Below are 15,420 nucleotides of genomic sequence, written 5' to 3' on the forward strand. Positions count from 1 at the left end.
TTTTTTTATTAGTTTTTAGTTTTTTTGTAGTTTTTTGCCTTTTTTTAGTTTTTTCAGTTTTTTTTTAGTTTTTATTGGTTTTTACCTTTATTTTAGCTTATTATTCAGTTTTTTTCCTTTTTTTTAGTTTTTTTTAGTTTTTAGTTTTTTAGTTTTTTACCTTTTTTTTAGTTTTTTTAGTTTTTTTAGTTTTTTAGCTTTTTTATTTTTTTTATTAGTTTTTAGTTTTTTTTGTAGTTTTTGCCTTTTTTTAGTTTTTTAGTTTTTTAGCTTTTTTATTAGTTTTTAGTTTTTTTTGTAGTTTTTGCCTTTTTTTAGTTTTTTTTCTTTTTAGTTTTTTTGTAGTTTTTACCTTCTTTTTAGTTTTGTTAGTTTTTTTTTTACTTATGTCCTGGTCGTCATTTATACTCCCTGTGTCCCGGTGCTTTGTTGATTGCTAATCGAACATTCCTTTTGTCCTGGTCGCTTTCTCTTTGAGTGTCGTCATTTATTTTTTTCTTTTTTAGTTCTTTTAGTTTTTACCTTTTTTAGTTTTTTTTAGTTTTTTAGATGAAAATTTTTTTTAGTTTTTTCCTTTTTTTCTTTTTAGTTTTTATTGGTTTTTACCTTTATTTTAGCTTATTTTTCAGTTTTTTTCCTTTTTTATTTTTTTTTATTTTTTATTTTTTTTAGTTTTTTACCTTTTTTTAGTTTTTTTAGTTTTTTTTTAGTTTTTTAGCTTTTTTACTTTTTTATTAGTTTTTAGTTTTTTTTGTAGTCTTTTTTTAGTTTTTTACCTTTTTTTAGTTTTTTTAGTTTTTTTAGTTTTTTAGCTTTTTTATTTTTTTTATTAGTTTTTAGTTTTTTTTGTAGTTTTTGCCTTTTTTTAGTTTTTTTAGTTTTTTAGCTTTTTTATTAGTTTTTAGTTTTTTTTGTAGTTTTTGCCTTTTTTTAGTTTTTTTAGTTTTTTAGCTTTTTTATTTTTTTTATTAGTTTTTAGTTTTTTTTGTAGTTTTTGCCTTTTTTTAGTTTTTTTTCAGTTTTCAGTTTTGTCACCTGATCCAGTTTTTTCAGGTGACGTCACCTGATCCATCCACAGACAGACAGACAACTTATTTTTATATATATAGATATTCACAGGTGGGACATAGGGACACAACTACAATGGCGCGTAACTATTATGGCGCGTAACGACTTACGCGCGCGGGGGGGCTTGGGGGGGGCGAAGCGCCCCCACCAACTAGGTGTTGGGGTGGCGCGAAGCGCCACCCCAACAGCTAGTATATATATATATATAAAAATAAGTTGTCTGTGTGTGGATCTGTGGATCAGGTGACGTCATGTTTGTCCGCATATGACGTCTGAATTATTTCACACTAATACAAAAGAAAAAAAAAACTAAAAAAGGTAAAAACTACAAAAAAACTAAAAAGAAAAAAAAACTAAAAAAGCTAAAAAACTAAAAAAAAACTAAAAAAAGGTAAAAATCTAATAACTAAAAAAAAAACTGAAAAAAATAAAAAAAGGCAAAAACTACAAAAAAAATAAAAACTAATAAAAAAACTAAAAAAGCTCAAAAACTAAAAAAACTAAAAAAAACTAAAAAAAGGTAAAAAACTAAAAAAAACTAAAAACTAAAAAAGAAAAAAACTAAAAAAAGGAAAAAACTGAAAAATAAAAGAGAAAAAGAAAACTAAAAAAATATGAATAAATATATATAAAAATAAGTTGTTTGTGGGTTATGTCTGTCTGTCTGTCTGTCGAGTGACGTCGTGTTTGTCCGCATATGACGTCTGAATTATTTCACACTAATACAAAAGAAGAAAAAAAACTAAAAAAGGTAAAAACTACAAAAAAACTAAAAAGAAAAAAAACTAAAAAAGCTAAAAAACTAAAAAAAACTAAAAAAAAGGTAAAAAACTAAAAACTAAAAAAAACTGAAAAAACTAAAAAAAGGCAAAAACTAAAAAAAAACTAAAAACTAATAAAAAAAATAAAAAAGCTAAAAAACTAAATAAACTAAAAAAGAAAAAAAAGAAAAAAGGAAAAAAATAAAGGAGAAAAACAAAACTAAAAAACGAATGTATATACAGACCGGGACACCGGGATACAAATGACGACCGGGACACAGGGAATATAAATGACGACCGGGACACAGGGACACAACTACAATGGGGACGCCGGGGGGCACAGGGGGATATAAATGACGACCGGGACACCGGGACACAAGGAATATAAATGACGCCCGGGACACTCAAAGAGAAATCACAGACTGGAACACCGGGACACAAATGACGACCGGGACACAGGGAATATAAATGATGACCGGGACACAGGGACATAACTACAAAGGGGACGCCGGGGTGCACAGGGGGATATATAAATGACGATGGCGACTCAGGGAATGCTCGATTAGCAATCACCATCAACAAAGCTCAAGGGCAATCATTAGAATCATGAGGTATAGATCTGAATACGGATTGTTTTCCCATGGACCATTATATGTTGCATGTTCAAGAGTCGGTAAACCTGACAATCTATTTATATGCACAGACAATGGGACAGCAAAGAATGTTGTATATTCGCAGGTTTTACGTAGTTAAAAACATATATATATATATATATATATATATATATATATATATATATATATATATATATATATATATATATATATATATATATATATATATATGTATATATATATATATATATATATATATATATATATATATATATATATATATATATATATATATATATCTATATTTACAGGTGGGACATAGGGACACAACTACAATGGCGCGTAACTAATATGGCGCGTAACGACTTACGCGCGCGGGGGGGCTTGGGGGGGGCGCGAAGCGCCCCAACCAACTAGGTGTTGGGGTGGCGCGAAGCGCCACCCCAACAGCTAGTATATATATATATTTATATATATATATATATATATATATATATATATATATATATATATATATATATATATATATATATATATATATATATATATATATATATATATATATATATCATGAAAAGAGAAATCACCAATGCAACAGCACAAACACAAAAAAAAAGAAAAAAAAAAAAGAAAAAAAAAGAAAAAAAAAAAGATAGAAGGAGAAAAGGAAGACTGTTTTCCTAAATTAGTGATTAATATAGACCAGCACTTGAATGAGGCCTTAACCCTACTCATCCATACAATCACATAGGTCAAACAGCATAGCCACACACAATCAACCATAAAGAATAATCCATGGATATATATATATATATATATATATATATATATATATATATATATATATATATATATATATATATATATATATATATATATATATATATATATACTAGCTGTTCGTGTGGTGCTTCGCGCCACACCAACAGCATTTGCGATTTGTATTTCTCTCATAACTCTGTAGGAGATGAAGTAGAGCAACTTTTGCCGGAAGACACGGGCCGTAATGTCATGTCTATGAACCGGCGATTGTCCAGGATGTAAAAGCTGTTGTATCTAATCCCAAGATGGGTTATATATAAATGTAACAAATGACGAATCATTAATCTGTAGGCATAATATTTCATTGCGCTGCATTTCTTATCCATTTCTTTGTTAGTGGCTGAATTTATCAATTTAATATTAAAGTGATAGCCGTCGGCTCCATCCCAAAAAATGATAGTTTTTTTTTTATCATCGGTATCACTTTCAAGTTGTTTGGTTTGTTTTACCTTGACTTGTCTTTCGTCACTATGAAATACATATATCCGAACCTTTGTTTTTTTAACTTAAATCTGATAGGCATTGATGACCTTATCCAAGTCAAAATCCCAAACCCAATCATCATCGCTATCATTTTCAGTTTTGATACGTTTTGACTCTCGCTGTCCAAATTGTTTCAGGTTGCTCTTGTGATTCCTCGGCACGCTTTCTTTTGGAGATTTCTCTTTGAGACACAAGCCTGTTTTCACGCTGTTGTTGTGATTCCTCGGCACGCTTTCTTTTCATACTTTCTCTATTAGCCGCAAGCCTGTTTTCACGCTGTTGTTGTGATTGCTCGGCACGCTTTCTTTTCTTACTTTCTCTATTAGCCGCAAGCCTTTTGGCATTAGCTATTTGAGCAGCTTCCTCGCCTATTTCTTCTTAATGACGTCATATACAGTCGACAAACATGACGTCAGTCGACAGTCGACAAAAATGACGTTCAATTTCAAGTTCTATTTATTTTCATAAAATAACAATAACAAAAACAATATCCCAAAGGGCTCAATGGCCCGTTATTTGGGAAACGGCATACAATAAATAAAGAATCATAAAACTTGTCATAAACATACTAACCAACATCTAAATATAAATATGTAAGGAAAAGAAATCAACTCACCGGCAGTCCCCACGAAGCAGCGACCCTCACATCACCCGATAATAAAATACAAATTAAAATTCTCGCGTCATCGAGGATACAACACCAACAAAACAACAACCCAAAAAAGAAAAAAAATAATAAATAAACCATAAGAAACATTTAATAAGAAGTCTTTAATAAGAAACTTTTCATCTGTCTCTTAAAGGAGCCAAGTGTTCGTGACTGCCGGATCTCAGCGGGAACCCAGTTCCAAGCACGTCCCACAGTCACAGCCAGGCCGAAGTCTGAACGAACCGAGGGACTAGCTGGAATCATCAAATCCTCCCGGTTACGAACGATATACAAATTTACTTCCCCTACTAGTTTAAGCAGTCCCGAAAAACAACATGGGAGATCTCCCTGGAAGTATTGATATGCCAACGAAGATAGAGATAAAACATAAATATCTTTAGTTTTGAGGAGGTCAAGAGGAGTGTGTGTAGCCGACTGGAGAATTCTTGCCGCTTTCTCATAAAGATTGTGAATAGGAGCAAGTACCGAGGGAAATGTGGACATCCACACAGACGAACAGTAACATATATAAGGGTAAATCAGAGAAAAGTATAAAAGACGGAGGATAGGGAAAGGGAATAAACGCTTTAATTTTCGGATGATCCCAAGTCCACGGGAAATTTTCACTCTTATTATTTGAACATGCCACTTAAATGATAAATTTTCATCCAAAAGAACTCCCAGGAATCGCACATATCGAACCGGGGGACGACTTATGGAGCCTCTTGGTGTATGAAGCTCAGTAATAGTGGGGCAGCTCACACCTTTACGAGAAAAAATAAGAAGGTAGGACTTTTTTACATTTAAAGTTAGTTGATTTATTTCAAACCAAAAGAGTATTTTCTCAGCCATTGCTTGAAGCTTTAGAATAAGGGATGATTCATCGGGAGCTGCAGCACCTAAAGTAGTGTCATCTGCAAATTCTATTAACTCTTCTTGACTATCAGGTGTGAACACCAACTTACTCTGAGAGTAAGATTTGTGACACAATCCACAGCAAACATTGTTAATTGGGGTGTTAAAAAGTCGGTAGAGATCGTTCACATATATGAGGAAGAGGGTTGGCCCAAGAATAGAACCTTGGGTTACTCCGTATTCAATTGGAACTTTTTCGTCTGTAACTTCTGTCGCGATAGATCTGTCAGTTAGGTATGACGAGAACCAAGACAATGCTTCCCCACGGACACCAAAATGACAAAGTTTACCAATGATAATATTATGTGTTAGGCTGTCAAAAGCTTTCTTTACATCAAGAAAAATGGCTGCAGGAATAAGATTAGAATCTAAAGATCGTCGTATAAACTAAAGAAGTCTATTACCAGCATGTTCTGTAGAATACTTTGCGCGAAACCCAAACTGATGCTGATGGAAAAAAAAATTAGCTTCAAGAAATCTCACCAGACGTTTGAGCATTGCTCTTTCAAATATCTTAGATAACACTGACAGAAGAGAGATCGGCCTGTAGTTCCCAGGATCCTTTCTGTCACCTCCTTTAAAGAGAGCTATAACACGTGCAAGTTTAAGACGTTGGGGAAATACTCTTAGTTCAAATGACCTATTAATCAAATGGTAAATTGGGATGATAATCGAAGGAAGAATAAATTTAACACAAACAAGAATGTTTAACACAAACAACTTATTTTTATATATATAGATACGGATTTATGTCCGTATCTATATATTACACTTAGTAGATTACACTTAGTTTGTGGGGGCGCTTCACGCCCCCCAAGCCCCCCCGGGCGTGTAAGTCATTACGCGCCATATTAGTTACGTGCCATTGTAGTTGTGTCCCTGTGTCCCACCTGTGAATATATCTATATATATAAAAATAAGTTGTCTGTGGATGGATGGATGGATGTGTCAGGTGACGTCACCTGAAAAAACTGGATCAGGTGACGTCAAAACTGAAAAAACTAAAAAAAGGCAAAAACTACAAAAAAAACTAAAAACTAATAAAAAAAATAAAAAAGCTAAAAAACTAAAAAAACTATAAAGGTAAAAACCAATAAAAAACTAAAAAAAAAACTGAAAAAACTAAAAAAAGGCAAAAACTACAAAAAAAACTAAAAACTAATAAAAAAAGTAAAAAAGCTAAAAAACTAAAAAAACTAAAAAAAAAACTAAAAAAAGGTAAAAAACTAAAAAAAATAAAAAATAAAAAAAAACTAAAAAAAAGGAAAAAACTGAAAAATAAGCTAAAATGAAGGTAAAAACCAATAAAAAACTAAAAAAAAAAAGGAAAAAACTAATAAATGACGACACTCAAAGAGAAAGCGACCAGGACAAAAGGAATGTTCGATTAGCAATCAACAAAGCACAGGGACACAGGGAGTATAAATGACGACCAGGACATAAGTAAAAAAAAAAACTATCTATATATATAAAAATAAGTTGTCAAACTAAAAAAAGGCAAAAACTACAAAAAAAACTAAAAACTAATAAAAAAGCTAAAAAACTAAAAAAACTAAAAAAAAGGCAAAAACTACAAAAAAAACTAAAAACTAATAAAAAAAATAAAAAAGCTAAAAAACTAAAAAAACTAAAAAAACTAAAAAAAGGTAAAAAACTAAAAAAACTAAAAACTAAAAAAAACTAAAAAAAAGGAAAAAACTGAAAAATAAGCTAAAATAAAGGTAAAAACCAATAAAAAACTAAAAAAAAAACTGAAAAAACTAAAAAAAGGCAAAAACTACAAAAAAACTAAAAACTAATAAAAAAAGTAAAAAAGCTAAAAAACTAAAAAACTAAAAAAACTAAAAAAAACTAAAAAAAGGTAAAAAACTAAAAAAAATAAAAAATAAAAAAAAAATAAAAAAAAAGGAAAAAACTGAAAAATAAGCTAACATAAAGGTAAAAACCAATAAAAACTAAAAAGAAAAAAAGGAAAAAACTAAAAAAAATTTTCATCTAAAAAACTAAAAAAAAACTAAAAAAGGTAAAAACTAAAAGAACTAAAAAAGAAAAAAATAAATGACGACACTCAAAGAGAAAGCGACCAGGACAAAAGGAATGTTCGATTAGCAATCAACAAAGCACCGGGACATAGGGAGCATAAATGACGACCAGGACATAAGTAAAAAAAAAATTAACAAAACTAAAAAGAAGGTAAAAACTACAAAAAAACTAAAAAGAAAAAAAAACTAAAAACTAATAAAAAAACTAAAAAATCTAAAAATCTAAATAAACTAAAAAAGAAAAAAAAGGAAAAAAATAAAGGAGAAAAACAAAACTAAAAAACGAATGTATATACAGACCGGTACACCGGGATACAAATGACGACCGGGACACAGGGAATATAAATGACGACCGGGACACAGGGACACAACTACAACGGGGACACCGGGGGAAACAGGGGGATATAAATGACGACCGGGACAAAAAAACTAAAAAGAAAAAAAAACTAAAAACTAATAAAAAAACTAAAAAATCTAAAAATCTAAATAAGCTAAAAAAGAAAAAAAAAGGAAAAAAATAAAGGAGAAAAACAAAACTAAAAAACGAATGTATATACAGACCGGGACACCGGGATACAAATGACGACCGGGACACAGGGAATATAAATGACGACCGGGACACAGGGACACAACTACAACGGGGACACCGGAGGAAACAGGGGGATGTAAATGACGACCGGGACACCGGGACAGGGAATGGTCGATTAGCAATCACCATCAACAAAGCTCAAGGGCAATCATTAGAATCATGAGGTATAGATCTGAATACAGATTGTTTTCCCATGGACCATTATATGTTGTATGTTCAAGAGTCGGTAAACCTGACAATCTATTTATATGCAAAGACAATGGGACAGCAAAGAATGTTGTATATTCGCAAGTTTTACGTAGTTAAAACCATATATATATATATCTATCTATATTCACAGGTGGGACATAGGGACACAACTACAATGGCGCGTAACTATTATGGCGCGTAACGACTTACGCGCGCGGGGGGGCTTGGGGGGGGCGCGAAGCGCCCCCACCAACTAGGTGTTGGGGTGGCGCGAAGCGCCACCCCAACAGCTAGTATATATATATATATATATATATATATATATATATATATATATATATATATATATATATATATATATATATATATATATATATATATATATAGGGATATATTAACAGGATAAGCTTGTTTTGGTTTTACTTGGTTGTTTTACATTTGCTGTTTTTTTTTTCTTTCATAGGAATGTATTTTGGGGGTGATACCTGACGCGGGGATGCCATGGATATTCTGTGGTAGCCACAACACTGTGCTGGGTAGAGAATTTAGAGTGGCGAAACCCTATATAGGCCAGTGTATTCTCCTGATGAGCCCTTATGTTGGGTGTTGCCTCTGAATTATTTGTCTATATTATTTTTTCTATTGTTTGGTAAATGACGACTTATACTTATTGACGACATGACTGCCTGTCCATGGATTATTCTTTATGGTTGATTGTGTGTGGCTATGCTGTTTGACCTATGTGATTGTATGGATGAGTAGGGTTAAGGCCTCATTCAAGTGCTTGTCTATATTAATCACTAATTTAGGAAAACAGTTTTCCTTTTCTCCTTCTGTCTCTCTCTTTTTTTTTTCTTTTTTTTTGTGCTGTTGCATTGGTAATTTCTCTTTTCATGATATATATATATATATATATATATATATATATATATATATATATATATATATATATATATATATATATATATATATATATATATATATATATATATATATATATATATATATATATATATATATGTCCTGGTCGTCATTTATATTGCCTGTGTCCCGGTCGTCATTTGTGTCCCGGTATCCCAGTCTGTAATTTCTCCTTGAGTGTCCCGGTCGTTATTTATATTCCCTCTGCCCCGGTCGTCAATTGTGTCCCGGTCTGTAATTTCTCTTTGAGTGTTTTTTCTTTTTAGTACATTTTAGTTTTTTACATTTTTTCTTTTTTCAGTTTTCTTTTTCTTCTTTATTTTTCAGCTTCACTATGAAATACATATCGCCGAACCTTTGTTTTTTTAACTAAAATCTGGTAGGCATTGATGACCTTATCCAAGTCAAGATCCCAAACCCAATCATCATCGCTATCATTTTCAGTTTTGATATGTTTTGACTCTCGCTGTCCAGGTGGTTCTTCATCTAACTGCACGGTTTAGCGTTCTTTAGCCTCAAGCCTGTTTCCTTGCTGTTCTTTTGATTCCTCGGCACGCTTTCTTTTCTGACTTTCTCTATCAGCAGCAAGTTTTTTGGCATAGACTCTTTGAGCATCTTCATCGGCTTTTGCCATTGTAAGTTCATCAATCATTTTAAACTTAAACATTAATAGATTTCTACGTGAACTTATATGTCTTAAATATCTTTAATGACGTCACCGTCATAGCAAAAATGACGACAACTAACTTCATGACGCCAGTCGACGCAGAAACATGACGTCACCTGATCCACAGACAGACAACTTATTTTTATATATATAGATAGATATAATTCTAAAATTGTCAGGTAATTTTCTATTTTAAAATAAAAACTAAAAATTATTGCTCAGACAACATAAATATTTTTGATATTTACATAATAGCTTTAGTGGTTCTGGACTGAAAACTAAATATGCTAATCAAATTGGGAATTGCAATCTTTTAGGTTGAAAAGGCCTATACCTCATGATCCTAATGATTGCCCTTGAGCTTTTTTGATGGTGATTGCTAATCGACGATTCCCTGTGTCGCCATCGTCATTTATATATCCCCCTGAGCCCCCCGGCGTCCCTGTTGTAGTTTTGTCCCTGTGTCCCGGTCGTCATGTCCCGGTGTCCCGGTCGTCATTTGTGTCCCGGTCTGTATATACATTCGTTTTTGAATTGGTCTTTTTTTTAGGTTTTAGTTTTTTACCTTTTTTTAGTTTTTTTTTTAGTTTTGTTTTTCTCCTTTATTTTTCATTTTTTTCCTTTTTCATTTTATTTTCTTTCTTAGTTTTTTTTAGCTTTTTAGCTTTTTTAGTTTTTTAATAGTTTTTAGGTTTTTTTTCTTTTTAGTTTTTTTGTAGTTTTTACCTTTTTTTTAGTTTTTATTTTTTTTTTACTTATGTCCTGGTCGTCATTTATACTCCCTGTGTCCCGGTCGTCATTTGTGTCCCGGTATCCCAGTCTGTAATTTCTCTTTGAGTGTCCCGGTCGTTATTTATATTCCCTCTGTCTCGGTCGTCATTTGTGTCCCGGTCTGTAATTTCTCTTTGAGTGTTTTTTCTTTTTAGTATTTTTTAGTTTTTTACATTTTTTCTTTTTTCAGTTTTCTTTTTCTTCTTTATTTTTCAGCTTCATAGTGAATCCTTATAATGACGTCAGCCGACAAACATGACGTCAGTCGACACACAAACATGACGTCAGTCGACAGACAGACAAACAACTTATTTTTATATATATAGATATATATATATATATATATATATATATATATATATATATATATATATATATATATATATATATATATATATATATATATATATATATATATATATATATATATATATATATATATATATTTTATGTGTGTGTGTGTGTGTGTTTTTAACTACGTAAAACTTGCGGATATACAACATTCTTCACTGTCCCATTGTCTGCGCATATAAATAGATTGTCAGGTTTACCGACTCTTGAACATGCAATATATAATTGTCCACGGGAAAAACAATCCGTATTCAGATCTATACCTCATTATTCTAATGATTGCCCTTGCGCTTTGTTGATGGTGATTGCTAATCGAACATTCCCTGTGTCCCCGTCGTCATTTATATATCCCCCCTGTGCCCTCTGGCGTCCCCGTTGTAGTTGTGTCCCTGTGTCCCGGTCGTCATTTATATTCCCTGTGTCCTGGTCGTCATTTGTGTCCCGGTGTCCCAGTCTGTAATTTCTCTTTGAGTGTCCCGGTCGTCATTTGTATTCCCTGTGTCCGGGTCGTCATTTGTGTCCCGGTGTCCCGGTCTGTAATTTCTCATTGAGTGTCCCGGTCGTCATTTGTATTCCCTGTGTCCCGGTCGTCATTTGCGTCCCGGTTTTCCATGGGAAAAACAATCCGTATTCAGATCTATACCTCATTATTCTAATGATTGCCCTTGAGCTTTGTCGATGGTGATTGCTAATCGAACATTCCCTGTGTCCCGGTCGTCATTTTTATATCCCCCCTGTGCCCCCCGGCGTCCCCGTTGTAGTTGTGTCCCTGTGTCCCGGTCGTCATTTATATTCCCTGTGTCCCGGTCGTTATTTATGTCCCGGTGTCCCAGTCTGTAATTTCTCTTTGAGTGTCCCGGTCGTCATTTATATTCCCTGTGTCCCGGTGTCCCGGTCGTCATTTGTGTCTCGGTGTCCCGGTCTGTAATTTCGTCAGTCGACAAACATGACGTGAGTCGAAAAACAACTTCATGACGGCATAATGCTCAATCCTTATAATGATGTCAATCGACAAACATGCATGACGTCAGTCAATACACAACACACAAACAAGTTATTTTTATCTATATAGATTTTGGAAAAATTAAGATTGATGAGCGTTACGTCATAAGTATGCACATCAGTATTGTAGTGACGTTGTCACACTTGTCACACTTAAATGGAAAAATTGAAGATTTTCTTGCATGGAGAAGTATACATTAAATTGCTTAAAGAGCAAAAAACTTTTGTATATAGTTTACAAGGTATAATAAAATTAAAAACCTTAAAAAGAAAACCAAAAGTTTAAAGTCTAGTAGACAATCCGTGTTAGAAAATGGACTGGCTTCAATAATCAAATATCTTTGAAATGACAAAAGTATGAAAAGACACATTAGTATGAAAAGCTTATCTAGAGTTAAACCCCAAAAAAGAAAATTTACAAGTGTTATAAATAGCAATTCGTTTGAAGAAAAAGAAGTTTTTTTCCCACCACCTGACCAATTAACAAATCTACAACCTGAACAATCATGTAAGACTAGACCAATAAGGACAGCTAAAGCAAAGGGCATTGGCTAAATTTTCAATAGGTGAAAGTCAATGACCTGGACCATCAAATTAGATAAGACCCAAAAAACGAAAATTTACAAGTGTTATAAATGAAAATTCGTAGGAAGAAAAAGAACTTTTTGTCCCGCTACTTGCACAATCAATAAATCTTCAACGTGGACCATCTTGTGCACATAACATGTTTTGATTCAGTTCATCACTCCTCTCAACATTATTTGACAGGCTCATCTGAATGCCCCTCGCCTTTTTGGAAAATAGTCAAACATGTCCCCCCTTTTTCAATAACATAAACTATATGTAAACGAGGGGCGAATTGCATAACTTATAACCCTAACCGGTCGGCTGTAAAGGGGTTGACATTTTCAAATACATAGTTACAAGATCTTGTAAGCGTCATTTTGACTAATAAGGCTAGCTAAATCGCATTGAAGGCCCGAAAAATGTAAGCAATATAACACCCAAGTAATTTAAAAATTATATAATTCTTTATTATTGAACTGTTGTTATTGTTATTGAATTTTGTTATTGTGAATTGTTATTGAACTGTTTAACTCAAAAGAATTGTCATTTAAAACATAAGGAATTTAAAATAAATCACCACTGTTTGAATATTATATGTTAAAAGAAATTTAAATGGAAGTAAAGAGTAACATTAAACCTTAAAGTGAAGCAAAATTGCTCCATTGACGAGATACCTGCCCCTTTTCAACACCTTGCTTTTTGTGTTAACGTTATACGTTATGTCACAATCATTTATAAACAAATGCTCAAGCAGAAGAGCTTCTCATTGCATAATTACCCCCCCCCCTATGAAAAATTCGCCCACAGGTAAAATTGTGCAGCAGTAAAGGGGGCTAAACAGCTCATTATTACTTTGATAATGATACTTATTAACGGGGTAACTTCGATTTACAGGGCAAGTGCTGTAATTTATGTAAGTTGTTTATTGTTAATTTGATACTTTGGTTGTCTTAATAGTTTTTTACTTTGATACTTTTTTTACTTTCAAACTTTGTTACTTTGGTATTACTATTTTGATACTATTTTTGATACTTTGATGAAATGTTGATGATGCAAAGAAAATTGATTTTAAAATGGAAATTTCGAAGAACTTGAAACTTCGGAAATAAAAAACAAACAGAAATTAGTTAAAAGCACTTTCTGAAAAAGATATTTTTCAAAGAAAAGTAAAGGCAATACCTTAAGCTTAGGATCAACAGAAATATAAAACTATAATAATTCTAACTCAAAACGATCAGAAATTACTAATAAATGAAACCCGAAACGAACAGAAATTATATTAACAAGCACAGCAAACAAAAATACAACAGGTACTAAAATAAATGAGTAAATAAATCTTAAAACGAATATAACTTAAATTGAACATGCAAATCAAGCTTAAAATGAAAAAAAAAATCAAGACAAACAAGAGTTTGTTTATTACCACTTTCAAGTCTAGAGTCTACTGTGTCATTAGTGCTTTGCTGAATGCTTTGTGTCTTGAACGGAGTTGGAAAGAACTAAAAAATTGAACTGAATATGTAATATAAGATGATATTAATTGGGGATGCCTCTTGAGTTCAAGATTCTGTTTCACTGCAACTTTATTTTTTAATGTTGTAATAAGCGCAAAAGAAGATGTTTTTAATATAATTGGTTTTGACTAAAGTGGCAATTACGCAGTAGGCTTTAGACTCTTGCAGTTAATGAAAGGGGCAGTAGCCAAATTCTTTCTTGCGGTGAAAAATATATGTATACTGAACAGTCTTGGAAAAAAAAAACTCATAAAACTAAACAGAATATTTTATATATAACAATATTAATTACTGATATTTCATCAGTTGAAGATCTCAGTTCACTGTATTTATTTCATTTCAATGTTGTAATAAGCACACAGGACAAATAATGAGTCTTAAGTAAAGTGCCAATGACGTATTAGGCTCTAGACTTCTACAGTTAGGGCAGGTGGCAGTAGTTAAACTCTTGTTTGTAGTGATTTTTGTTCGTTTATGCTTGATTTACACATTCAATGTAAGTGTTACGCGTTTTAAGATTTATTTCTTCATTTTATTTTACTACCTATTGCATGTGTGTTCGTTATCATTGTTTACCTAATTTCTGTTTGTTTAGGGTTTCATTTATTCTTTAATAGCAAAAGATTTTTGTTCGTCTTAAGGTTGATTTGGATATTCAGTTCAAGTTTTACTCGTTTCAAGATCTATTCTTCTATATTATTGTCTTGTGTTTGTTTGCTTTGATTTTTTGTTTAATTTCGATTCATTTTGGGTTTATTTACTCTTTAATAATATTTTCTGGTCGTTTTGAGTATGAGTCATTATAGGTTTTTATTTCTGCTGATCTCAAGTTTAATATGGGCTTTACTTTTCTTTGAGAAACTTTTTTTTTTGGAAAGTTTTTTTTTTTTTTTTAATTGGTTTTAACTCAAGATTTTTACTGTTTGGTCCTACGGTAGCATTAAAAAAGCCAAATAATTTTGATTTACTTTGGATTTTACATACTGAATTTCTTTGCAGAATTTATATATAAATTATACTACTGAATTTTGGTTCTTCTCTACTTGGTTTCAGTATTAGTTTCAAAATTGGATTGGTACTCTGGAATCTCTGTGATTTTGCTGTAACTTATTTATTTTTTTCTCAGATTCAGTATAACTTTAACCTTTGGACCGAATTCTACTGAATCTAAACAAGTTTGGGGTGCTGCCCCTTTTATGTTATTACACTCTGCCTGATAAAATGAAGATTGAAATCAACACCCACTTGCTTTTACATGTATTGCGGCTTTCATTGTTCAAATTGTGTCTTAGTTAGACCTCTAAACTGGGTCTAATTTAAATGCTATAGGTAATTGCGAAATGTCGTTGTTTGTTGCTTTTCGTCCTATTTTCCCAAACAAACTGAGTCCGTAGCTTCTTCTGTTTCCTTCTGAACACGAAGAACAAAACTAGGTTGAAAGGTATGATTTTTGATTGCTTGTTTTCTTTGGGTACAACAACATGTACCACAAAAA

This window comes from Artemia franciscana, chromosome 4 (genome assembly GCF_032884065.1).
Source record: "Artemia franciscana chromosome 4, ASM3288406v1, whole genome shotgun sequence".
Taxonomy (NCBI): domain Eukaryota; kingdom Metazoa; phylum Arthropoda; class Branchiopoda; order Anostraca; family Artemiidae; genus Artemia; species Artemia franciscana.